The 25,354-nt window shown below is 42.4% G+C and overlaps 1 pseudogene across 1 annotated transcript; it reads right to left on the bottom strand.

Moving 5' to 3' along the window:
- On the bottom strand, window positions 1–24,083 carry LOC306860487 (coiled-coil and C2 domain-containing protein 2A-like; annotated as a pseudogene). Its single transcript has 28 exons — window positions 24,055–24,083; window positions 23,886–23,961; window positions 23,595–23,651; window positions 23,045–23,137; window positions 22,590–22,799; window positions 20,979–21,138; window positions 20,752–20,888; window positions 20,476–20,607; window positions 12,104–12,389; window positions 11,985–12,054; window positions 11,777–11,917; window positions 11,564–11,718; window positions 11,227–11,471; window positions 10,752–10,768; window positions 8,875–8,994; window positions 8,623–8,771; window positions 8,396–8,534; window positions 6,831–6,922; window positions 4,984–5,151; window positions 4,814–4,906; window positions 4,614–4,723; window positions 3,888–3,984; window positions 3,711–3,809; window positions 3,314–3,490; window positions 2,722–2,754; window positions 2,385–2,443; window positions 2,122–2,299; window positions 1–175 (listed from the first exon to the last, which is right to left on the bottom strand). The product of its transcript is annotated as a coiled-coil and C2 domain-containing protein 2A-like (transcript).
- Between the last annotated feature and the right edge of the window lie 1,271 nt (window positions 24,084–25,354).

Genomic DNA, 25,354 nt, shown 5'->3' with positions numbered 1-25,354 from the left:
CTAGTGTGCACTGACCAGGGAGGCGATGTAGACCCAAACGGAGGTACGGGTGCACGTAGACGGCCAGGGCAAACTCTACATTTGGGGCTTCGACCTTATGAACCCCTGTGCTGTGAACGGCTTCAATAATTGGCCGAATCTCTGAGAAAGGAAGGTGCAGGGGAAACCCAGATATCTGAAACCGATCAGTGAGAAAACAACATTATAGGGGTGATTCACTGCTGACAATAAAACTTGGCCGCCTATGCAGTAAAAAGGCTTTTTTTTATATCTGTGCTACATTACAAGAGAACAAGGGCTACAGAGTTTCCCTTTGGAAAACTATACTGCACTGGGCTCAATCTGACTTCCAGCTGGAAGTACAATCTGTAGTTTTAACATAAGATCTGGATGCAGATAACATTGAAAAAGAGCACACATTGTTCAATTACATATGAAGTGAAGTGACATTCAGCCAAGTACGGTGACCCATACTCGGAATTCGTGCTCTGCATTTAACCCATCCAACGTGCACACACACAGCAGTGAACACACACACACAGCAGTGAACACACACACACACACACACACACACCATGAACACACACCCGGAGCAGTGGGCAGCCATTTATGCTGCGGCGCCCGGGGAGCAGTTGGGGGTTCGGTGCCTTGCTCAAGTATGGTATTGAGGGTGGAAAGAGCGCTGTACATTCCCCCACCTACAATTCCTGCCGGCCGGGGACTCGAACCCGCAACCTTTGGATTACAAGTCCGACTCTCTAACCATTAGGCCACGACTTCCCACTACTGACATTGCAACAACACAAAGATGCTCGGAAATTGGCTAAATCATTCTTTACCATCCAACTGAGCATGTCTGGCCCTCATGCTGACCTGTAAACAGCTATATTAGCTGATATTTATGCTGCATGTAAAGGGCTTTTCACACTGAACGTGAAATTTGGTGCGAATGTTCGGCGAGATGGCGCTTTTGAATCAAAACAATAGACCCCTATGCACTGTAAAAAATCCAACTTTCGAAAATTTCTACTAACCAACGTAAAAAGTAGCCTGAACAAAGAATTTTTAGTAGAAGTCGGTTTAATTTTTTGTGTGAACTTAACAAAAATACTCTAAACATGTCGCTAGCAAAGGTTTCGTTTACCTTACTTAGTACTAACTATTAGTATGTGTGCACAACATATCCAAATGTTCTCCCAACTTATCTGAACAAACAATTTAAGGCTTTGAAAATAAACATAAATCTAAAGGAAAGAGGATTGTTAAAAAAGATGAGCATTGCTAAATGCTAAAACGTCTTTGGTTGCATTAGATTAAAGTTTTTAGGTTGTCGGTTGCTAGTTGAGTTAACTTAAAAAGTTGATTGTGATAGGTTGCCTTATTTTTTTTTTGAGTTAGGTCAACTTTTTACAGTGAGGGGCTATTCACACCAGCAATCATTCGCAGCGCGGAAAAGCAAAGATCTTTTTTCCGTCCTGTGTGTCGTTTTTTTCCCCCCATAGCTCCACGATGAAATGGGCCATCCAATCAGATTTGAGCTTAGATCACGTGACCGGAGCAGCTGCTGTTGCACAGAAAGGCAAGAGTGGTGGCGGCGTTTGGAGAACTAGTGTAAACAAACATCGAAGAAGAGTATTCCGAGTGATTGTGAGAGAGAAGAGAGTGGAAGCAGAGCTCTTGTTATCTTTGGTATCTGAGAACAGATTTATTCTCACATGTTCTTAATATCATTTATATTAATTCTCCATTGAATTACGTGATCTGAAGTGTCCGTTTTCTTCCACGTGTGCGAGTATTATGAGTCAGAGCGCATTTACTCTCTAGATCTTCCGTATAAAAAAAAAAAAAAAAAATCAAGTGAAATTTCTACACATGAAATATGAAAGCAAACAGACATGATTATGACGATATATTTTCTGTATGTGTTTTGATACATAGGAAAAATACATTGCTGGTCAGCGCCACCTAGTGTGCAGGTGTGAATTATGCGATTAATCGTTTCGTTCTCGGTGTGAAAGTTATGTTCATCGGCGATTCGTCCCGCTTTTTCACCTCGCTCAGTGTGAAACGGCCTTAAGGCTATTAGCCTGTGTAAAGTGTGATTTCTAGCAGAAAACTCACCCTGTATTCTCCCAGAAGGCTTTGCAGCTCGAGGCAATGTTCTTCAGCCACCTCTCGCCCTCCGCTCAGCTCTAATTTTGGCAGGAACTGACGTAATGTAGAGATGCAGTAGCGGTTCCAGCGCGTGGGGTGACGCGGACGCCATTCCATGATCTTCTCCCTCAAAACCTTCTCTATCCTACAGCACAGGGGCACAGAAGCTCAATCTCATTTCATCAGATATGTGTAGCTAAATGACTGGTGTGCGTTTGATTAAAACTAACCTGTCTTGTAACTCAACAGCAGCTGCTCTGTCCGTGTGTCTGTAAACCAGGACCTCCGGCTGAAAAACATGACTCAAAATCAATTCTGACTCCACAGTTTGGCCCAGAATTGCGAGAAACGGCTGCAGAATAGACGTTACTTCAGAAAGTGATTTTAAGATCCATCAGAATCATTGGGATTCTTCAGCTGGGTTCAGTTAAAGGGTGACCTGCTAAATGAAGGCCTGTCATTGGTGGAGCCATTCTCACCTGCACACTTGAGAGGCCGGGATCAGGGAACGAGCGCGAGAAAAACGGTTTCCAGAGATTTGGCTTAGAGACGTCAACCCATTCTCACAGGTGCAGCGTAAGGCTGGATATTAAACCACACCTGAGACACACAGACAGATACAAAAATAAAAACCAATAAAATTACTATACAATATTGCCTTTTATCACATCACATAAAATAAATGCCAGAAACAAATAAATGACTGCTTTGGAAAAATTATGATTTTTTTCAATATATCTGAAAAAGTATTTTATGCTTAACCAGGCTACATTTATTTAATCAAAAATACAGTAAAAACAGTAATGTTGAAAACAGTTGTGCTAATTCATATTTTTGCAGAAAATACACACACATACAGCATATATTTTGGAAATATTTACATGTATATATTTATATTCATATAATTTATATTATTTATAAATATATGTAATATATAAATGTAAAATTTTTTTTAAATATATACATGCACGTGTGTTTGTGTGTGTGTTTATATATACATAATTAATATACACAGTACACACACAGACACACATAATATGTAAACAAAAACTTTTATTTTGGATATGATCAATCGCGATTAATCATTTAACAGCACTATAAAAAATATTTTTTTGTCATCACAAAACACTTGATAATGAAATAGATTTTTCTGCTGTACCTTTTCTCTGATGGTGTCTCCAGGAACCAGCTGGGGTTCAATAGAGATGAAGAGGCTGAGGAAGGTTCCTTTACTCAGGCTGCGGACGGCGTCATATCCACCTTCACTGCCCACACTGCGCTCCTTACTGTATCCCAGCAGCACTGGAGGAGTGGACACCTTAAACGTCCCATCAATCTAAACATAATACAGATCATATAATAGATCACAATCAATCAAACCTGAATATTTTCAGCTTTACTGATTAAAAAAATAAAAAACACACTAGAAAATCAAATTTAAAAGAGATATATTCCGTCAACCTATCAGAGGGGAGCAGGATTATTTTAGAGCATATTTCCATTATACACAAAGTAGAAACTGTCATGTGCTCTGTATGAAGTGTTTGGCGTCTTGCCCGAGACTGCAGGTAGATGGTGCTGAAGGGAATCTTGATGGAGCCGAGACAGTGCCGCTCTATACGGGTATGAATAGTGTTCCCTCTCTCCCGCTCATCCTGACGGAGTTCAGACAGACAGGTCAACATTAAAATGACTCTGGGAACGATCCATAAGCACATCAGAATGTTTCTCACCTCCACCACATCATAGAGGACCTCATCGAAGATGTTGATGAAGACCTCATCTCTGACCGACTGCAGACTGGTGGAGCTGTAGTCTCCGTTTGGAGCACTGAGATAAAATATTTTAAAATATTGATGCATCATTCAATACTGGAGTATAATAAAGAAAAAAATTACCCCCATTTACCTATGTATGCTTTTTTTGCTTATCCACCTTATTCCTAAACTCGGAAGTAAGCCTATGGGTGAGACTTCCAGTTCATTAGCCACTATAGGAAAATAACAAGAATAACAACGTGCAGTAAATGGTAAAACTGCTTGCATTACAAACCAGTTTGTTCATAATTAAGATAATACACTAAAATAATATGGTAAACCCCCAATTTGCAGTACCAAGCAGCAAACCGAGTGGTTTTGTACAGCTAAAAATAGCTGGAAGCAAATGAGACCGGAAGCAAGACCCATAAAATGTACAAATGGCCCCGCCCATTTTTAAGTGAAGAATAAGGTGGATAAGAGTGCCATTAGTTTAACTCGGAGTCCCTGCCTATGTAGAGTATTTCATATGAGCCACTTATGAGGTTCTGTTTCAGTTTGGTGGCTGCCTTTGAAGACAGCTGCCTGTGTAAGCAGTAGACAGCAAGACAGTTCACTCGGTTCAGGAACAGAGCTATAGGGATGTAGAGTTTATGAAGTTATACTGGCTTTTCATGTCAGTGCTGTAGGTTTTAGTCTGACCTGAATGGCAGAACAATCTCCTCGTTCCAGCAGGGGTTTGGACCCTCAGCAGTAGATGTCTGCAGCACTGAACGCTGGAAAGACACCTCCACAAACGGCCTGATCAGAGGCTACAGTACACACACAGTACATGAATACATACAGTTACAGTCAAATAATATTCAGATAAAGGTTCAGGTCTGGTGCAGTCGTGCTGTTACCTGTCCAAAGGGCCATTCACTGCCCTGTTGTGGTGTCTGGGACGACACATGAGCTGTAAACAACTCTGTGAATAAACGCCCAGACAGGGTTTGCTGAAAATACAACAAATAATGTGATCGTTTAGTGTCTTCTTATTGGTCAACTTCTCTGGAAGTGTAGATACAGGTACCTGGCGTTAGGTCTGCAGACGGGGATATCATATCCTCTGATGATGTTGACCAGAAGTTTGATGTCTCCATCTGAGAGGTTCTGAGCCGTCACCTTCTTCCTCTCCTTCCTGCAAGGCTTCAGGGGCCGTTTGGGCTTGGCCAGTTTGAACAGGTTCCAGCCTAACACCCTGAAAGAGTGCCAGCGGAGAGTCAGTGGAGATATCCCATAACACACTGCGGTATTAGTGAGGGATCGGAGTTAATGTTCCACATCAACAATAGACATTGAGACAGGACTTCATCAGCCTCACATACAGTGCATTTGTTTAAAGTCTCTATTTCTGTCCTGAACGCAAAACACATATCTATTAACAGATGTTGATGTTGAACACGTTTCTGATGGACAGCCAGTCAGTACATTAGTGATGGAGATTCATCAGTGACTCCTTCTTTAGGTGACTTCATTATGCCAGTAGATGGGGACTCTTTATGAGTGAGTCAACTGAATCATTCACTCAACCAATTCATTCAAAAAACGTATTCATTCTGGAAGTGCCTGGGTCTCATTCACTAACTGTGCATATGCACCAATGTGTGTGTGCCATCTGAGTATGACCATTTTCATGAACAAATGATTGATCAATTTACGTACTGAGAGTATCAAAAGGCTATAAGAGAGAGGTTGTGGAAAGCCCTTACATGGAGATGTTTATGCAAATATGTGTGTTTTATGCAAATTACTAGCCTGGGGCAAATTCTTTTATGATAAGTTTTCCTGTGTGTGTAAATATAAACAATCTACATATTTATTGATTAATGAGACCCACTATTTTTATAAGTGAGTCATTGAATCGTGCACTTATTTGTTTGAAAAAACTGATTCATTCAGGAATGAGTCACCACTGACTGCTCTAAATTTGTTTGGAATTACTTTTGTAATTCTGGCAATATTGTGCTTAAAATGCAAGTTACTCAATATTCAAGTTTGTGTTTACTGAACTGCTGCATAAAATCCATACACATGATCACGCTGTTGCTCTGAATATCACTATGGCCGTGAAAGCTAAAGTGGAGGAGATTATCTTTCAGTCTGTTCCTTACACAATTTTAATGATTTTATAATGTTTTCGAATAGTTTTGTTCCATTTGGGGTTTGACAGTCCCTGGTCAATGTATAATTGAATTGCATGGAAAAGAGCAGCATGAACAATCAGTTAAACGTCTCCTTTAGTCTTCCACAAAGGAAAGGAAGTTGTATGGGTTTGGAATAACATGAGAGTGTGTAAATAAATACATAATTGCTCTAAACATTCACTATCAGTACTCAACAGGAAATCAAACACACAAACACTCTCTGAGTGTGTGATCTCCACATTAACACACACACACTTTACACTGACTAACTCTACAGAGAATGGCACCTCATGAACATGCAGAACTGAGAGGAGGAACACAAGAAAAATAAAGGAATACGGGAGACTGAAAACAGAACAGAAAATCCTCAGAACATACCCAGCACCTGGAACACTGAATATACAAACATACAGGAGAAAAAAAAGATTAATAAAAGACAGGAACTGTCAAATAAACATCACTTCATACTGACTCAAGATTAGACAAAACCTTTCCTTCTCTGCAGTCTGTGCACAATCCAGTCATTAAAGACTGCTGATGGCATAAACTGCAATCAAACATGCTAATCATCTATAGAACCATAATCAAATGTAATGAACTGCAGTACATGAACTGGATTTAGCTTCAAACAAAAAGTCAGCATGTGTCTAGAAGTGGGTGGACTGTTAAAGATTCAGAAAGCCTGTATTTAAAGTCAGCAGTAGTGAATTAGCTCAACAATAGAGCGGTTTACCCGATGTTGGGAACCTCGTCCTCAGAAACCACATCGGACAGGATGAAATGACGCTTCGCTATGAGGAAACGATTAATAACTGACTCCCGCACCTGAGACAGAGAGACAAACAGAGAATTTGAGAGGGAATTTGATTTTAAGGGCCCTTTGCTGCAGGCCATACATACCACATTTATCATAACTCACATAACTGCACGCTGCTCTTATATCATTAAAACAAAGACAACAAAACAGAAGATATTTAGGGTCAGTAACTTTTGTTTAACATGAATGAATACTTTTATTTAGCATTGATATTAATAATCAGAAATGTTTCTTGAGCAGTATATTAGAGTGATTTCTGAAGGATCATGTGACACTGAAGACTGGAGTAATGATGCTGAAAATTCAGCGCTGCATCACAGAAATAAATTACATTTTACAATATATTCAAATAGAAATAGAGAACACTTATTTGAAATTGTGATTTCAAAATCTGTTTATTACTGTATTTTGATCAAATAAATGCAGCCTTGGTGAGCATTGGTGACATCAAAACCAATGACAGCACTCCTGAATACTAGACTCTTATTGGTTTTCTCTACTGTGGTGTTGAGCAGTCAAATACTTTTATTTATAATGACTAAACTGCTTATTTCAGTTATTTAAAGCTACAGTTCGTAACTTATTTTGGTTAAAAATGATCCATAATCAATATTTGAGCAAGTACATAACCAGCCAGTGTTCAAAACTATCACCTTACTTTAACCCAATTCACAGCGGTTAGCTTATAATAATGTTTTCAAATTTGAGTGGTACTGGTAGGAATTCGCGGGAAATTCAAGCATGTTAAAAGAATTTCTTAATATGACATTCGAATGGTATGACAATTAGAGATTAGACTGTACAGAAATTGAAATCTACACGCTAATATACACTACATACACATAATCACACAATACTGATGTTGTTAACATTAACAATTTGAGAACAAAGTATAACAATAATAATAATTTGCAGTTTGATGTGATATGAGCTAATCGATCATTAGATTTAAATCACCATTGTTAGCGCAATTTATTTTAATGCTTTTTTCCTCAGCTGGTCAGAACAAACATGGCAGATTTGTTACTTACTTGTTCAGATGACAATATACGGTTAAAATTCTTATTTCGTTCATACTTCCAAGACATAGACTAGAATCTGTGATTCCTAAGCACAGTATCCACACCAGTGCAGTGACTGACAGCCACACATACACCTCAAAACATGAGATTAATCCGTTCTGGAGCCGCGCCAGTGCGCAACCCATGTAATGAAGATAATTGTGCAAATAATTGCAATTGCAGGTTTTCAAACAGAGATGGCGACAAAGAGGCAAAACTCACGGACTGCAGCTTAACTAAACGTTGAAAAGAATCTTCAAGCTTTGCCAGATGCCTTTCTAGACATGCTAGAGGCGCAGTGTAGTTTGGTGATGTGAAGACTTTAAATTAAACAATGGAAAACTATTTTTATGGAGGTACATTATCACTTAATGACATTTTTCTGGTAAAGAGCTGTATAGAGAATTCTGAGAAATGTACCGAAATTAGTTGCATTATAGAAGTATTGTTGGGGTCATTGGGGTCGAGGCGACACTCAGCCGCCCACTTCCCCAAGTTCGTCATGTCGTTCAGTCCAGATGCTCCAATACATGTTATAGCGTCCATCTGCCTGAGACCACTGAAGAGAGAGAAAACAGCACATCTTATCCAGTATAACCGAAAATAATGCGCTAATGGAGGGCTAGATCTCAATTTGGCTCTCTGACCTGTACATACCCCTTCCAGGCTGACTGAACGGGGGAGCGAGGGGGAAATCATCTTCCCCTAAAGCCCATGACACGCAGCAGGAGAGCTTCCCTGACGTCAAACAGGGTTTGCGTGTTAGTGCCATCGGCCTCGAAAGAGAACGGAACACCTACCACAAACAAGATATAAAACAACCTGCATCCTTTCACTTCATGACTCATGACTGTGACGCACAAAACAACCTGTTTAGGAAGGTTTAAAGAGGTGTTTACCACTGCCGACCCCCTCATGGGTGAACGTGACTCTTTGGTCGCTGCTAAACTCCATCTCCTCAAACGGTGCACTGCCGGTCAGGACGGAAGATTCTGGAACTGGCACACACACCTCAGCCACTGAACAGACATTTAGAAGTTGATTTTAAAATGCAAAATCCTAAGTATTTAAAATAAAAATAAAAGCTATGTAAACACTTGCATTTTTACAAAACTATAAATGTCCCATCAGGTAATGAAAAGTTGTATACACACTTGTGGTCTTCATTCTCACTTGAACACTTGGGCCAAATACAGGTCAAGTGTAAAGACCGCAAGTGTGGGTATTGGGACAAGGGGCTTGTCTCTCTCACCAGTGACTCCAATGTGATTCAATATGCTCGATCAGCCAAAAAGCCACCAAGAAGTTACAAAACACACCACAAAAAGTAAGCCGACAGACACTCAACAACGGTCAGACATTGGATGACAGCTGACCATCGGCTTGGTCTGTCATTGCCTTAAAGGGTTAGTTCACCCAAAAATGAAAATTCTGTAATTAATTACTGACCCTCATGCCCTTCCAAACCCGTAAGACCTTCGTTCATCTTCGGAACACAAATTAAGATATTTATGATGAAATCCGAGAGCTTTCTGACCCTGCATAGACAGCAACGCAACTGAAATGTTCCCAAACCCAGAAACGTAGCAAGGACATTGTTAAAATTGTCCATGTGACATCAGTGGTTCAACAGTAACCAGCAGATGCTATGCTATTGCAAGGGTCTTCTGGGTAATGGCTAGGGCATTCAAGAAAGTTTCTAAAGGCTGGAATAAACCACTTTTGCCTCTATCTGCAGCCTGGATGTGTTGACGCTAGCTGCCGAAAGTCAGAGCGAGTCTGCAATAAGATTGGGCAATCAGAGCTGACAGATTGTGTAGTGTATGATGGACAAAGACTGATTTTTTAGCTTCAGATTATGATTCGGACTAGTAGGAGAATATCAAACAATTAATTTGTCATACATCTTCTAGTGAGGCACACGTTTCTACGTGAGTTTGTTGTGTTCAGACCTGAAAGTCTGGTAGTGTGTGATCGGCAAGTCAGCATGTAAATATAGCCTAATGCATGGTGTTTTAAAATCTGTTTGAGCAGTTTAAGACATATGGCATTGCTAAGAGATTGATGAAATACTGCAGGTGGTTGCCAGGGCATTGATATATGGTTGATATTTTTTTTTACCCAATTTATTGTCCACAAGGTTCATGCATATCAATAGGACAAACAGTGTGGGACAAGTTATGCCAGATTTAAGTTTAATACTAAAGTTTAAGGATCAAGTTCAAATCACTTATCTTAAATATGAGCAAAAGTAATAGTGGCGACGTTCACACAGCAGCAGAATACGGTCGTCAGTCCTGTATTTGAGCCCTTAATACAGTTACGTTCACACACAGTTCGGTTATTTACGGGTGTGACAACCGCATTCTTTAACCGAACTCACACCCGTACATTTTCAGGACTCACAACCGCATTGTCAGAACACACGCTCTGTGTGAACGGAACAGGACTGAACAACTAGTTGTCCGTCACGTCATACACCGCGCGAGAGAGACGCTCTGCCGCACAAACGCGCGTCTACTGTGTGTTATGTGTCTTCATGTGTGGTGTCGGTAAATTACAGTGTGAACTCGCGGCTCGATTGGACTCTTGTCGTGTCAGAAAGTGATAAGACTTTCAGTTCTATGGACGGCGCCATCTTTGATTTTACTTTGGTAACTGTCGCTATGGTTACTGGTAAGGAATACGGGCTTGACTCCCATTGCACGTTCATACAGACAGTATTCCAAACACAACTGTAAGCTGCTGTGTGAACGAGACATTTCGAGACTCACACCTGTAAAGAAAATGCGGCTGTCAATTCCAAAAACTGACAGTGTGAATGTAGCCAGTAATGCTTACCTTAGCAAACACTTAGTTATTTAACTTTTTAAAAACAGTCACTACCTGAAGGTCTGAGGTAAGTGTATCAGTGTGTGTGTGTGTGTGTGTGTGTATACACGTTTATGAGGACACAAATTTGTATAATGACATGGGTATGACATAAGTATTAAAACGAGAAGGTAATTTATGAGGACATTTTCAATGTCCCCATATTTAAAAGGCTTATAAATAAGTCAGAATGAGTTTTTTTGAAAATCTAAAAATGCACAAAGTTTCCTGTAAGGGGTAGGTTTAGGTGTAAGGTTGGTGTAGGGCGATAGAAAATAGGGTTTGTATAGTATAAAAACCATTACGCCTACGGAGAGTCCCCATAAACCATAAAAACCAACATGTGTGTGTGTGTGTGTGTGTGTGCGTGTGTTATTCACCGTGGGCACTGCTCATTGGGGGTGACGGACCCAGAGATGGTAAGTTCTGAAATCAAAACCGGTTCTCCAGGTTTCCTGCAGATCCTGGCTGCCTTGTCCCGCACCTGCTCTTCCAGGTCGCCCATGTCTGGTTTCTCTGGAGGTTCCGGCTTCTCTGGCTCCTCGACCAGCTCTTCCTCACTTTCTTCATCCTCCTCTTCCTCCTCCTGCTGCATTTTCTTTTTCTGCTTTTTCTTCAAAGCTTTCTGAAGGAATCAGAAACATGTTGAGAACATCTCAGTCTGGTTTCAAGATTATGTCTGCAAAAACAGTAGTTGCATCCCATGTGTAGTAGTACCTGTTTTCTCTTCCAGGATTTCCATTCCTCATGCTGTCTTCTGTATTCGCTCATCTTCCTCTGACTCCTCCTGCAGCTCTGACACCTCCGCTATGATGCCATTCTCAAACTCCTGCTCGTCTTGCTCTCGGTCCACCTTCTCCCTCCAGACGTCACTCGTTTAATGAAACGAAGCACAAACACAGAGTCCAACTCATTTGAAAGAAGCTGTACCTCCTGATGAAGAGTTTGAAGGGCGTGTTGGTGAATCTTTGGAAGTCTCTCAGAGCTTTGAGCTCCTTCCACACTCTAATGATGCTTTTGAGGAGAGCTCTGTCCTTCTCCTGCTCCACATCACGCAACTGACGAGTGTGTCTGACGATACAGGAAGAGACCAAGAATCAATTTAAACGTGATGAAACCACGATCATAAATTTCTTACCTCACTTCCTGTTTGTACTCTGCTATCCTCTGCTGGGTCACCTGACTCAGAGCCTCTCCTCTGTGTAGCTCTAGCATATTATGAATTGCGTTCCTCAAGCTGTTCAATTACACACACACGCACATTCAGGATGAGTCTGAAGAACAGGAGGTTGAGCACAGGAAGCTTGGTTTTGTTGGCACACTTCTGGGTTACCTTATCAGTCAGGAGTCATGTGAGGTTCTTGTGCTGTCTGGTCAGGTGCTGATCGTACAGCTGGGCCAGACGGGCTGCCAGCACGTGTTCACGGCTGAAGAGAGGATGATGGGAGAAGATGAGGCCGGATATATCTACATCCAGCTGGTAGTCTGCCTGGGGGTTGCCCATTCCAGCTATGTAGAGGTTCACATGCTTGGTCTTCAGAGCCTGGGAAAGAGCAGACAACAGTGGAAACACCATGTCATTATGCAAACATTCAGTTATTATGCACTATACGTTTTCAGAAATAGCGTACAAAATAACACTTCAAAGATAGATCTTTTGTTATTTTTTCAACAAAGGATCAGTGAATAAAGGAAGCTTTTAGGACAAACTTTTAGGAATTTACATTTATCCCACTGCTTTAATTGCTATTTATCACACAACTCTGTGTTAAAATAACTGAATGGCATCTATGCTAATAATTGTATTTTTATCATCACTTCCTAGCCCCTTAATACTTATCCTGAAGTTACTAGTCTGCAAGATCTAGCTCCAGCGGAGTGTGATTTTGCTGTCCGACATCCACAACACAAAACCTGTGCAATGCGACTACTGAGCGGCATCTGAAGGATTCAACACCTGCATCTCTACAATCTTCCATAACAAAGGAACTTATACTGCTCTGATAGACACTACATCTACCTGCACTACACTGTTCAATCCATCTTTAATGTAGTAGCAAATATGCTTAACTAGTGCCATTAAATTTGAACTGTATGGCTACAGGAGATAACAATTTAATGTAGCGTCAAGCCTAATTACTATTAATTTTACAAAACTTTAGAGGTATGATCATTTAAAACAATGTAAATGTTGCCTTGGGATCGAACTGAAATAAATTTAAGTTGAAGTATTAAAATTAATAAAACTAATATAACTAATAAAACTAATAAAAAATGGCAAATGCACATAAAATTACTAAACTGAAAAATGTAGGACGTTTAAATACAGTTTGATTTTGTGATTCTGTTATTTTCTAGCAATAACAGTAAAAAAAAATATTAATTAATTAAAAATCCAGAAAAAGTAACAGGGTTGCAGATTTAGCACAAATTCACTTTTACTCAGTAGGGGTGAACTAGTCTGAGGCCAGATGTTTTTTTTTTTTTTTTTAATTACCGCTTATTTTAATTCCAAAAAAAATAAAAATAATAATAATATTTTCTAAAAAAAATTTCATGTGTTTACAAACCTTACATACAGTTTGCAGCATTTAGCAATTTTAGAATAACATAATTATAACAATTCCAAATTCTAAACTGTGTGTCTAAATTTATACGAGCACTTGTTGACAAAAAAAAAATAGCTTTTTTAATAGTTTCAGGTTGTATGTTGTGCCGTACCATGGAAAGTGCCTTGCAATCACTTTTCTTTTTTTCTTTAGGTAACAGGGTTGAATGATTGAGCTTGGCATATACATTTAACACTACTCTTTTTTTGCCTGTACTGTGTGCAGTGTATTGTGCATGAGGACTCTGTATACTTCAGTTTGTCACTGTTCATCAGCCTTGTGCTCTTAGTGTCTGCTTGATGTTTCTCATTTTCACTCTTTTATGTTTCAGTGGGTTGCATTACCAGAGCACTTAATGTCAATTAGTTCCACATGTCTGTGAGTACTTTCAAAATGTTCACTTTTATTGGCAAGCAGCATTCATTACACACAAGTACCTCTAAGATTTATAAAACACACATGGCTGAATGGGTGTGTTATTGTTCTATTATGTGTGTGTGTATTATAAAGTCTATTACATATCTCCTGTTTTGAGTCGTGTGAGGCGTGACAGGCACATGTGACCTCACTGAACTGTCTCACAGCAGATCCGTGACATTCATCACACATCTGGATCCCATCTCCGTTCTCACACCTCTCATCTCCACACATATTATTGGCAGTTCATACTGCCTGGAAACAGGCTGCATGGAGGATATGACACCAAAAAGCGCTAGTAAACATTAGAGGATTGCATTTTAGCATTCAACATCATAAAGAACCAAAAATCATAGAGATTTCACCCTTTAAGAGCAATTTCTAATTCCTGAAATGTTTTAGAGCTGAGCAGAATTAAAAAAAATGTAATTATATATATATATATATATATATATATATATATATATATATATATATATATATATATATATATATACACTATTCACTACATACATTTTCAAAACTTGCTGAGACTTTGTGGTGTTTTCCTGACCTACAAGATATTTCCATGTCTTCCATGAATTATTAAAGTAAAAAAAAAATGAATAATTTTTTGTGGGAAAGAAAACATAACTGATTATTCCTCTCCAGACCAGTGTTAGAGGTCCAGTGCCTTGGGATTACAGAAAACTGTCTTCCAAAACCAGTGTATTTAATTTGAGTCATGTTTCATCTGAATTCCACAAACCTTGCAAAACTTAATCTGGCAAAAACTAGTTGTTCCTCTTCAGGAACTCGAGCTGCGTCAGGAGACGCTTTGGGGAGCGCCTACAGCATAACCGGCTCTGAATACCAATGAAATCTGTCCAAAGGATGGGAGGGACGAGGTGACGTAATGACCAGCTGGTATAAAAGCACGTGTGGTGAAACCGGCGTCAGCTTTTTGTCATTCAGCAAGCGCTCTGTGTTTCTGTCAGTCTTATTTACTGTTGTCTGTCTTTAGCTATGGCTAAGAAGAGCCAGTTTAAGGCTTGGATTATGGGAGAAGCGCAATACGAGCTGTGTGTTCCTCCCCGCAGATGTTTTGTGTGTGTGTTTGGCGTTCCCCGCGGCGCTGCCCGCTTCCGCATAGGCGGAGCGGAGGCGGCGCTCGTGGGGTTCGCGGCGGGATCTGATGGAGGGATCGGAGATGAGCGAGTCTCTATCTCCATCCTCACCTGTCAGATCCCATGACCACTCCTCGAGTTCGGAAGCTCTCCTCGCGGTTACTTCCCCTCTGGCAGCGGCGTCGGCGTTTCTCGTGTCTTCCTCCAAGGATGTTGACATGGGAAGCGTCGAGCATGTGCACCCACTCTGTCACCCCAATATGAGGAGCTTGTGGAGTGGCTTGTCGAACCGCAGAGAAGGTTTTCAGACTCGCCTCCACATCCGAGCCCGCCTTGCACGCCATGGTGGTGTTGCAGGCATGCCAGACTGACCTGCTCAAGGAGTTGGATGAGGGCGGGGTTTTCTCCCTCACCGCTCTCTTGCTCACGGGGCTGCTGGGTGAGAGCAGCACCTGCCGCGTACTGGCTTCTCATATAGGCAAGCTCTCCCGCTGGAGCGGGTCGGGGCGGTAAGAAGGGTGCGCGGTCAAGGACCTCCCAGCCAAGCAGGCGAAGAGGTCTTCGGCCAAGAAGCCCTGATGTGAGTGGGATCAGGGCTTATGAGGGTAGCCCCGCTGGGGTAGAGCACGATTCACCGCAGCGTACGGTGCTCATCTTCCCCCAGTGCCCTCAGGAAATCGTTCTACCAACCCTGCCACCTATGGTGCTTCAGGGCGCAGCGGTCTCCAGCGAGCGTACATCTCAGTCTCTTCCGCCTGGTACCGTAGCGGAGCTGGGATGCTCGCCACTCCTTCAGGGGTCTCTAGAGCAGTTAAGTTTGGTCGTTCCGTGCCGGTGCGCCGCTTCAGGGCACCGAACTAGCCGCTCCGGTTACAACAGAGGCCAGTCTCGAGAGACTGGTTCCCTTAGTAGACTATTTCGCAGCGTGGAAACTACTGACAAATGTGTCTCGATGGGTCCTGCGCACTGTAGAGAGAGGCTACAGAATCCAGTTAGATTCTCGTCCGCCTCAATTTTAGATCTGCATCATTTGAACCGCTCAGTCTGCAGACTGAAGTTCAAGATGCTCAGGTAAGTATCTCAGATCAAGTCCGAGGACTGGTTTGACACATAGCTCTAAAGGACGCATACTTCCATGTCTCCATCCTTCCCACTCACAGGAAGTTCCTGAGGTTTGCTTTCAGGGGCAAAGCTTACCACTATCGGGTACTTCACTTCGGCCTAGCACTCTCACCCCCCACTTTTACGAGTGTCTCGCTTGCTAAAAGTGTTGGGGTTAAGACTGAACCCCAAGGAAAGTGTGCTTTCTCCATTACAGAGAACCACTTATCTGGGGGTGGTGGGGATTCGACCACGGTGCAGGCACGTATGTCTCCTGCCCGGATCGAGTTAATCCTCACGACAGAGGTGGCTCAAGAACAAGGGGTTCTCCCTGAGGGGAAACCTGCTTCGCATGATCAAGGTCACGCGGCGATGCCTACGTGCCTTAGACACGTGGAGACAACCTTGAGATCGTTCTGCCAACCCTGCCACCTACGGTGCTTCAGGGCGCAGCGGTCTCCAGCGAGCGCACGTCTCAGTTTCTTCCGCCCGGGAACGTAGCGGAGCTGAGATGCTCGTCACCCCTTCGGGGGGCTCCAGAGCAGCTGGTTCGGTCGTTCCCTGCTGCTGCGCCGCTTCAGGGCACCGAACTAGCCGCTCTCACTACACCAGAGGCCAGTCTCGAGGGACTGGTTCCCTTAGTAGACTATTTCGCAGCGTGGACTGCCAAATGTGTCTAGATGGGTCCTGCGCACTGTAGAGAGAGGCTACAGAATCCAGTTCGATTCTCGTCCGCCTCAATTCAATGGGGTGAATTCCACGTTTGTGGGCCCCGAGCAGGCTCTGGTAATGGAACAGGAGGTACATGCTCTCTTTAGGAAGAAGGCCATCGAGGTGGTTCCTCCTCACGAGAGAGAGTCCGGGTTCTACAGCCGGTACTCCATAGTTCCAAAGAAGGATGGGGGGTTGCGTCGCATTTTAGATCGCAGCATCTCTGAACCACTCAGTCAGCAGACTGAAGTTCAAGATGCTCACGCTCAGGCAGGTCGCGTCTCAAATCAGGTCCGAGGACTGGTTTGTCGCGATCGTTCTAAAAGACGCATACTTCCACGTCTCCATCCTTCCCTCTCACAGGAAGTTCCTGAGGTTTGCTTTTGGGGGCGAAGCTTACCAGTTCGGGTACTTCCTTGCGGCCTAGCACTCTCACCCCGCACTTTCACAAAGTGTGTGGACGGCGCGTTAGCTCCGCGGCTACGGCCCACATACTCAATTATATCGACGATTGGTTGATTCTCGCTCAGTCAGAGCGGAGGGCGGCTCAACATCGAGATGTTGTTCTCGTCCACATGAAAGTGTTGGGGTTAAGGCTAAACGCAAAGAAGAGTGTTCTTTCTCCAGTACAGAGAACCACTTATCTTGGTGTGGTGGGGGATTTGACCACGATGCAGGCACGTATGTCTCCTGCTCGGAGTCGATCCTCACGGAAGTCAGGAGAGTGACAGAAGGCCAGTCACTCACTGTCAAGCAGTTTCTGAGACTGCTGGGTCTGATGGCGGCTGCATCCAACGTGTTACCTATTGGCCTGCTGTACATGAGACCCCTACAGTGGTGGCTCAAGACCAAGGGGTTCTCCCCGAGGGGAAACCCGCTTTGCATGATCAAGGTCACGCGGCGGTGCCTACGTGCCTTGGACATGTGGAGACAACCTTGGTTCTTGTCCCAGGGCCTGGTGTTGGGAGCTCCTTGTCGCAGCGTAATGCTAGCGACAGACGTATCCCTCACCGGTTGGGGAGCGGTCATGATTGGGAGCGGTCGGTGGAGAGGTCATCATCTCGCCTGGCACATCAACAGGCTCGAGATGCTGGCCGTGTTTCAGGCTCTGAAATACTTTATCCCAGACCTGAGAGGTCACCATGTGTTAGTTCGCACCGACAACACATCGGTGGTCTGTTACATCAACCACCAAGGACTGCGGGCGCCCCCTGTACAGGTTGGCACACCAAATCCTTGCGTGGGCCCAGGGCAAACTCCTCTCACTGAGAGCTGTTTACATCCCTGGGCATCTCAATATGGGAGCAGACACCCTGTCGAGGCAGGGGCTGTTATCCAGGGAATGGATGCTTCACACCGAGGTGTGAAGCAGATCTGGAGAGTGTTTGGCCAGGCTCAGGTGGACCTCTTCGCCACTGAAGAGTCAGCGCAATGTCCCCTCTGGTACTCTCTACGTCATCCAGCTCCGCTGGGGCTGGATGCCATGGTACAGACGTGGCCGAGGCTTCGTCTGTACGCCTTTCCCCCGATCGCTCTGCTCCCAGGAGTTCTGGAGAGAGTGCGCCGGCCGGCTGCTATTAGTAGCCCCGTTCTGGCCGAGTATGGTTCTCGGACCTGATTTCCCTCCTCGACGGCTCTCCATGGGAGATTCCAGTCAGGAGGGATCTCCTGTCACAGGCTGGAGGCACCCTTGTGCACCCCCGCCCAGAGTTATGGAAGCTGTGGGCGTGCCCCTGAGGGGGCACAGCTCATAGCTTCCGGTTTCTCAACCGAAGTTGTTGAGACCATTCTCCAATCCAGAGTAGGGCTGGGCGATATGGCTGAAAACTGTATCACGATATCAGTGTTTCATATCGGTCGATATCGATAATTATTGATATTTTTTTTAAGGTGGTACATCAAGTTCGTGGTATTACCAGTCTTGGCGGGGATGACGGTCTTGCATAATTTGCAGACGACATTTGGTCTGACTACGGTCAGACTTATAATATCCAAAAAACTGCCATACTGGAGAGCTGACTTTCTCTTTTATTTACAATTTCCTCGCTCGCTGCGGCACTCATTTTCTGCTTATGAAGAGGAATCCAGCAGACCAGCCAATAGGGTCTGGCTGCAGACGTGCACTCTCAGCCGCGCGTGCGCACTTAGACACGAGACAACGATATGGCGCAACCAAACATGATACTGTTACATGATTGGCTGTTAGCGTGTCACTCCCTACGTTGCTAGGTTACCAGAGAGCGAGTGCCTTTGTTAATGCAACCAAACTTGCTTCGCAACCTTTGTTTTCTTCCGACGAAGAATAAAAAATATTGAACGTTTTATCGAACACATTTTTTATTGATATCGTTCACGTGTCTATCGCGATGCATATCGTTATCGTTTTATCGCCCAGCCCTAATCCAGAGCTCCCTCTACGAGGAGACTGTAAGCCCTGAAGTGGGGACTCTTCACTTCATGGTGCGGAGATCACCAGCTCGACCCAGTTAACTGCCCGGTTGGTACAGTGCTGGAGTTCCTGCAGGCTCGACTCTCCGCAGGGTTAGCCCACTCCACCTTGAAGGTCTATGTGGCAGCAATCTCGGCTTACCACACCCCTCTTGGTGGACTGACAGTGGGCAGACAACCCCGAGTTACACGTTTCCTCCGTGGTGCACTGAGGCAGTCGGCTCGTGGATGCCACTCAGCTATGAGTCTTCTGACCTACCCTCGCCTTGGGAGTCAGAGCTCATTCCATGAGGAGTGTGGCGGCCTCCAAGGCCTTTCTTGCAGGTGTCTCTGTCCAGGACATCTGCAACGCTGCGGGATAGACCTTGTCAGGTTTTATGGCCTAGACATACGAGCCACTCCAGGTTTTTCCGTTCTCTTGCCCTAGCTGTGCTCCGTATGGATACACACAGGGCAGGGATTTGGAAGTCTGGTGCCGTGGGTATCTCATTCCCCAAAGCGTCTCCTGACGCAGCTCGAGTTCCTGAAGAGGAACGTCTTAGGTTACGTATGTAACCCCAGTTCCTCGTTCATTCTAGAAGCTGACGCCGGTTTCACTGCACGTGCTTTTATACCAGCTTGTATGTGTTTTTATTTTATATTTATATCATATGATATAGTTAAGCAACATCCCAAGAGCCACAATATCAGCACAACTGCAAATATGATACTGATTTTATACAGTAGTGTGTTACTGAATGAATCCACATTTTTTAACAAATCGGTTGAACAAATGATTTAATGATCCTTTCATAAAGAAGAATGACTTAATGACTCATTGAGTTAGTTTAATATTTTAAGTAACTTTTTTTTATAATTTCTTATTTGAAAACTGACCTTTTTGTGTAGAAAACATGAATCTCACAGCGTTACTAACGCAACTGTTATTGCATTCATGCCACCACTGAGCTGCATTAAACAGTATGTGCAATAATTCTGAACTTATTCTAAATTACTTTATTGCTTAAATGTAGCAATTCAACATAAAATGATGATGTATACTTCTAATAAAGTCAGAAAAAAGAATGTTCAGAGAAATCAATTTAAGGTGTCAATTATCGACCTTTCATGGAAAAGATCATTTCTGTCAGAATATGAAAATTTGGTGAGTCAGCTGTCTATGACAGGCCTAAAGAAACCAGCACATAAACACACAAAATATTGTCTAATTATCATAATGTATAATTCAATTTCTGACCTTTCTGTAGAAAGTCTGCAGCGCAGGGTCCAGCTCATCCTCCAGGTGGAAGAGAGGCGGTCTGGACGAGGACTCTTTGATTGGGTCAGGCAGAGCAATAATACGCCCATCATCTCCAAACCACTTCCTTCCCTGCAGAAATCACAAACACTCACATTACAGACAATAACCTTGTAAACAAATTCGTTTTTTACAGTATCATTTTTATAGAAGTTATAATATAAAGGTTTCTGCTCTTGCCCAATCATGATTTCTTGAAACAGTTTCTTTAATTACCTCAGCCTGCTTCAGGATTCGGTTTTCCAAAATGTTCTGATTGGTCAGACAGACGGGTGGCCTCTCCCCCACATATAACCCTTCCTCCTTCAGGTAACGGGGACGCACATTCTCTGGCAGCTTACTAGAGGCAGGAACTGTGGGGCAAATTTAAATCACAGATTATCTGACCTATATGAAGGTTCAGGTGAAGAACTGCATGAGTGTTGCTGCTTCTGTTTCTGTACCTGGCCTCATGCTGGGAACAAACAGTGTCTCTCGCTCCCTCTGCAGTCGCCTGCTGTAGCCTATATATTCCGCTCTCCTCCCTTCTAGGAAATCCTGTGCTGACTGGTCAATGATGAACAAATCCTCCTCATCTTCTCTGACCAGAGGAGCATCTTCATCCTAAACAGTGAATACATTACATCATGAATGAAAGAATGAATGACAACCAGTAACAAAAATATGGACACTTTACAATAAGCTCAGATTAGTTATGTTAACTAATGCATTCCTCCACTACTCCTCTCTCTTGCGGGGTGCCACAAGGCTCTATTCTCGGGCCCGTTTTATTTTCACTTTACATGCTGCCTCTCGGGTCCATTATAGCCAGGCATAATATAGCTTTTCAATGCTATGCTGATGATTTGCAAATTTATTTGCCTATGAGACCAAAAAATGCTGACGTAGCTGGGTCGCTAATTGATTGCATTCATGACATTAAACTATGGTTAGAGCAAAATTTCCTTCACCTAAATGAAGAAAAGACTTGAATATATTTTATTTGGAGGGTCTGTAACTTCTGACTTTGATGCACTGACTTCAAAGCTTAGACCAACTGTCAGAAATCTCAGTGTGACTTTTGATAGTAGCCTGAAATTTGATAAACAAATTGACACAATTTTTTAATCGCTCTGACCTTGAGAAAGCTATTCATGCTTTTATCAGTTCAAGATTATATTATTGTAATGCACTTTATGTTAGTGTCTCACAGTCGTCCCTCAGTTGCCTTCAGCTGGTGCAGAATTCTGCGGCCCGTCTTTTCACTAACACACGCAAACGTGAGCACATCACCCCAATTCTGTATTCGCTCCACTGGCTTCCATTTTATTTTGGAGTTGAGTTTAAAATTGTATTGTTTGTTTTTAAAGCTCTCAATGGCCTTGCCCCACCTTATGTAACTGAGATGATGGCTTTTCGTCAGCCAAATAGGGCTCTTAGGTCAACAGATCAATTTTAGCTTGAAGTCCCGATGTCACGGTACAAACATTGGGGTGACCGGCTTTTTCTATGGCTGGGCCCAGACTCTGGAATAAGCTTCCCCCCGATATGCGCACCATTACTGACCTGCATGGGCCTTTTTAAAGCAACTTATTTATTTAGACTGGCTTTTAATATCTAGCAATGTTGTGACATTTTTGTGTATATGATACTATTGCAAAAATAGTATTTTTTGGTGTTGGCTTATACTTTTGTTTTTATTGCTCTATTTAGTTTTTATTAGAAAGCACTTTGGCTCACCTTGTAAAGGGCTGTATAAATAAATGTTGATTGATTTATTATTTTATTACTAAAAATGAGCAGTATTTATTAATCTTTGTAAACTTTAGTTGACAAAAACACAAATAGTCACTGTTAGTTCATGTTAGCTTAACTCCATGAAATATACGTTTACAGATAAAACATTTGATTTTAATTATGTATTACTACTTAAGGTTTAATTTATTTATTTATTTGTCAGTGTTAGTTCCTGTCAAATGCAGTTAACTAATATTAAAAAGTGGAACCTTACTGTAAAAAATGTATATACATTTCATTTTAATCTAAGAACCTGAGAAAATATAAACTCAAGTCACCCTGGCTTCAGACTCTTCTTCTCCTTCATGCTCCCTCTCCAATTCACCCTCTTCCTCCCCTTCTTCTTCTTCCTTCTCTTCATCTTCCTCCCCTGATTCTCTTCTCCTGGAATGTCTTTTCTTACGCCGCGGTTCCTGTTGAGGCTCTGGGTCAAAGTTGAAGGTGAAGAAGTTGTACGCCTCTTCAGCGGTGGGCAAACCAGCCTCAGCCTGCTCAGAAATCAAACACACATCAGGATTAGAGGATTTCTAGATTATTTCTCAATTAATTCTGTCAGTTCTGTCCATTTATACTTCACCTAATGTGGAAAATAGAATTTATACAGAACACAAAGATCCAGTGTAGATCGCAAATAAATGCAAACATTCTGAATGTACCATTTTATAATGTATAACCATTACATTACTTTTTGAGGGTGCTTCTCATCCTCGCAGAAGAAACAGCAGATTCTTACCCTTTTGTCTTCGGCTGCACGTCTAGCTGCATCACGAAACTTCAGCCTGGCAGCAAAGGATGAGTCTTCATCGGCCTGTAGATCTGGATCCGTCTGAAGGAGGAAACCATGACAGAACATGTCGCATGAGTGTGATTTGCATGTGTTTGCATGAGAAACGCTGTTAATCATGGCAGTCCAGTTAGATAAAATAACATACAGTATTTTTCTGGCTGGTCAGAAGCAGTTTTTAAGGAAATTCCATGCATGAATGCAAGAAGAATGATGAAGAATGTTCAAGAGAGTTCTGAATTCCAATAGAAAAGCGTTGAAAGAATAGTTGAAATTTTGTTACTAAGCCTATTAAGATCAGCATAGACATTCTCCTTAATATCTCATTTTGTGAATGGGTGGGTGGATAGATAATGTCAGGATGACACAAGGGTGACTGGCGACCCAATGTTTATATTTGGATGATCTAAAAAATTAGGACAGAAGCACTATTGAAGGAAAGTCTAGCAGAAATATATTAGTGCAGTACAGGAAATTGCAAGGGTGAGAACAGACCAACCTCCACCGCAGTGTGTTCCCTCTCCTTAGACAGATCCCAGTCTGATGGAACCAAAGCCTACAGCAGATAAGCACACGGCTTCATGAATGTGTTCAGTGAAGGAGCATAGTATCGCTACAAACGGCTAATATAACAAACATGTCTAGCAACTTCAGATGTGAAATACACCAGATATGAACGTATGTGTGTACTGTCCAAAAGTGCATCCCCTAAATAACAGGTGATAAACAACAAACAGAGCAAACAGCAATCATTGTTCAGTATACTGTGCATCATGTACAGTGTTTATACCTGTTTATCCTCTCTGACTCTTCCTAAAGACTCCTGCAGTTCTCTCCTCTTCTTCCTGATCTTCTCTCGTACATCACTGAAGATAAGAGAGAAAACTTCAGTCTTAAAACAATCACATTTTACGTTTTTATTCTTGAAATGGTAAAACAACCCAGAAAGACAAAGTTACCTGGGCGATGTTGACATTTTGGTGGCCATGAATTCAATTATTTATACGAGATATCTTCCCAAATTCATATCAGATTAGAAGTCAGGACTTCACAGATGAAACGGAGACTTTCGTGACTGTAATAAACTGTAATAAAATCGTGAATGAGTGTAACTTATCGTCTACAGCAGACATGGTTTATAAACATGTTTCCAGCGCACTGACGTTAAGTAAATCTCTTAATAACAGCAGACTGTTAGTCTTTCGAGGCAGGAAAGAAACAACACTGAAAACAAAGGCTTTCTAGATTTAACAGTGCAAACGATATTAATCCGCTGAAGGAGCAGCTTTTCAATGTTTATGTTGGTAGAGTTTTACCGTCATGCGGCGCTTCGCTGCCTAGCAACGGATGTAAATAATCCGCTGCAACCGAACCCAGAGCACATTGCGTCCGGTCCGCCCCACTCTATGTCAAAACGTTTTTCATTGGCCCACAGTCCCGTCAATAATCTAAATCTGGAAACGTCAGCAGACTTCAATGTGATCCTTTTTCGTTTATTTGACCGTACATGACAACGCTGACAATACTACTTTGCAAAAAATGATCTTAATTATAAAAAAATGTTAATAAAAAAATTTAATTACAGCGTATTTAATTATACATTTAATTATTACACGTCACTGAGATATAGGAAACTTATTTTTTAGACGAGGGTTCCTCAAGTCTTTCCCTGGAGGTCCAATCTGCCTCACAGTTTAGCTCCAACCCTAATCAAACACAGCTGATCCAGCTAATCAAGGTCTTCAGGATCACTAGAAACTTCCAAGCAGCTGTGAGTTGGAGCTAAACTGTGCAGAGCTGTGGCCCTCCAGGAATTGAGTTTGAGACCAATGATCTAATGAGTGTTTGATTAGGGTTGGAGCTAAACTCTGCAGGAGTGGGCCAGATTTGAGGATGCCTGATTTAGACCTTCTGAGTCTCAGTTATGTTATCTTAAACACATACAGTGTATTATTTCTAAAATACATCCTAATAAATATTTTACTTCAGACCAGTTCCAGTAACAATCCTTACACCCTGTTTTGATTTCAACTATTTATTGGATGACAGATTAGAAATCACTAAAACCCTTGGGAACTAGGATTTCTGCTGCAATGAACAGGACTTTGGTTTAGTGGAAGAACAAATCTGACCTCATTCACTGTATTTTTTTTTTTTACTTTTCTATCTTCTGACAGAATCATCTGTCTGTAACAAATTTTCCCACTATTACTTATCCAGTCGGTGACACATGGAGAGGATTTACGCACAACATGAGCG

Source organism: Barbus barbus (assembly GCF_936440315.1).
Source record: "Barbus barbus genome assembly, chromosome: 41".
Lineage (NCBI taxonomy): Eukaryota > Metazoa > Chordata > Actinopteri > Cypriniformes > Cyprinidae > Barbus > Barbus barbus.
This window is presented reverse-complemented; position numbering and strand designations above follow the sequence as displayed.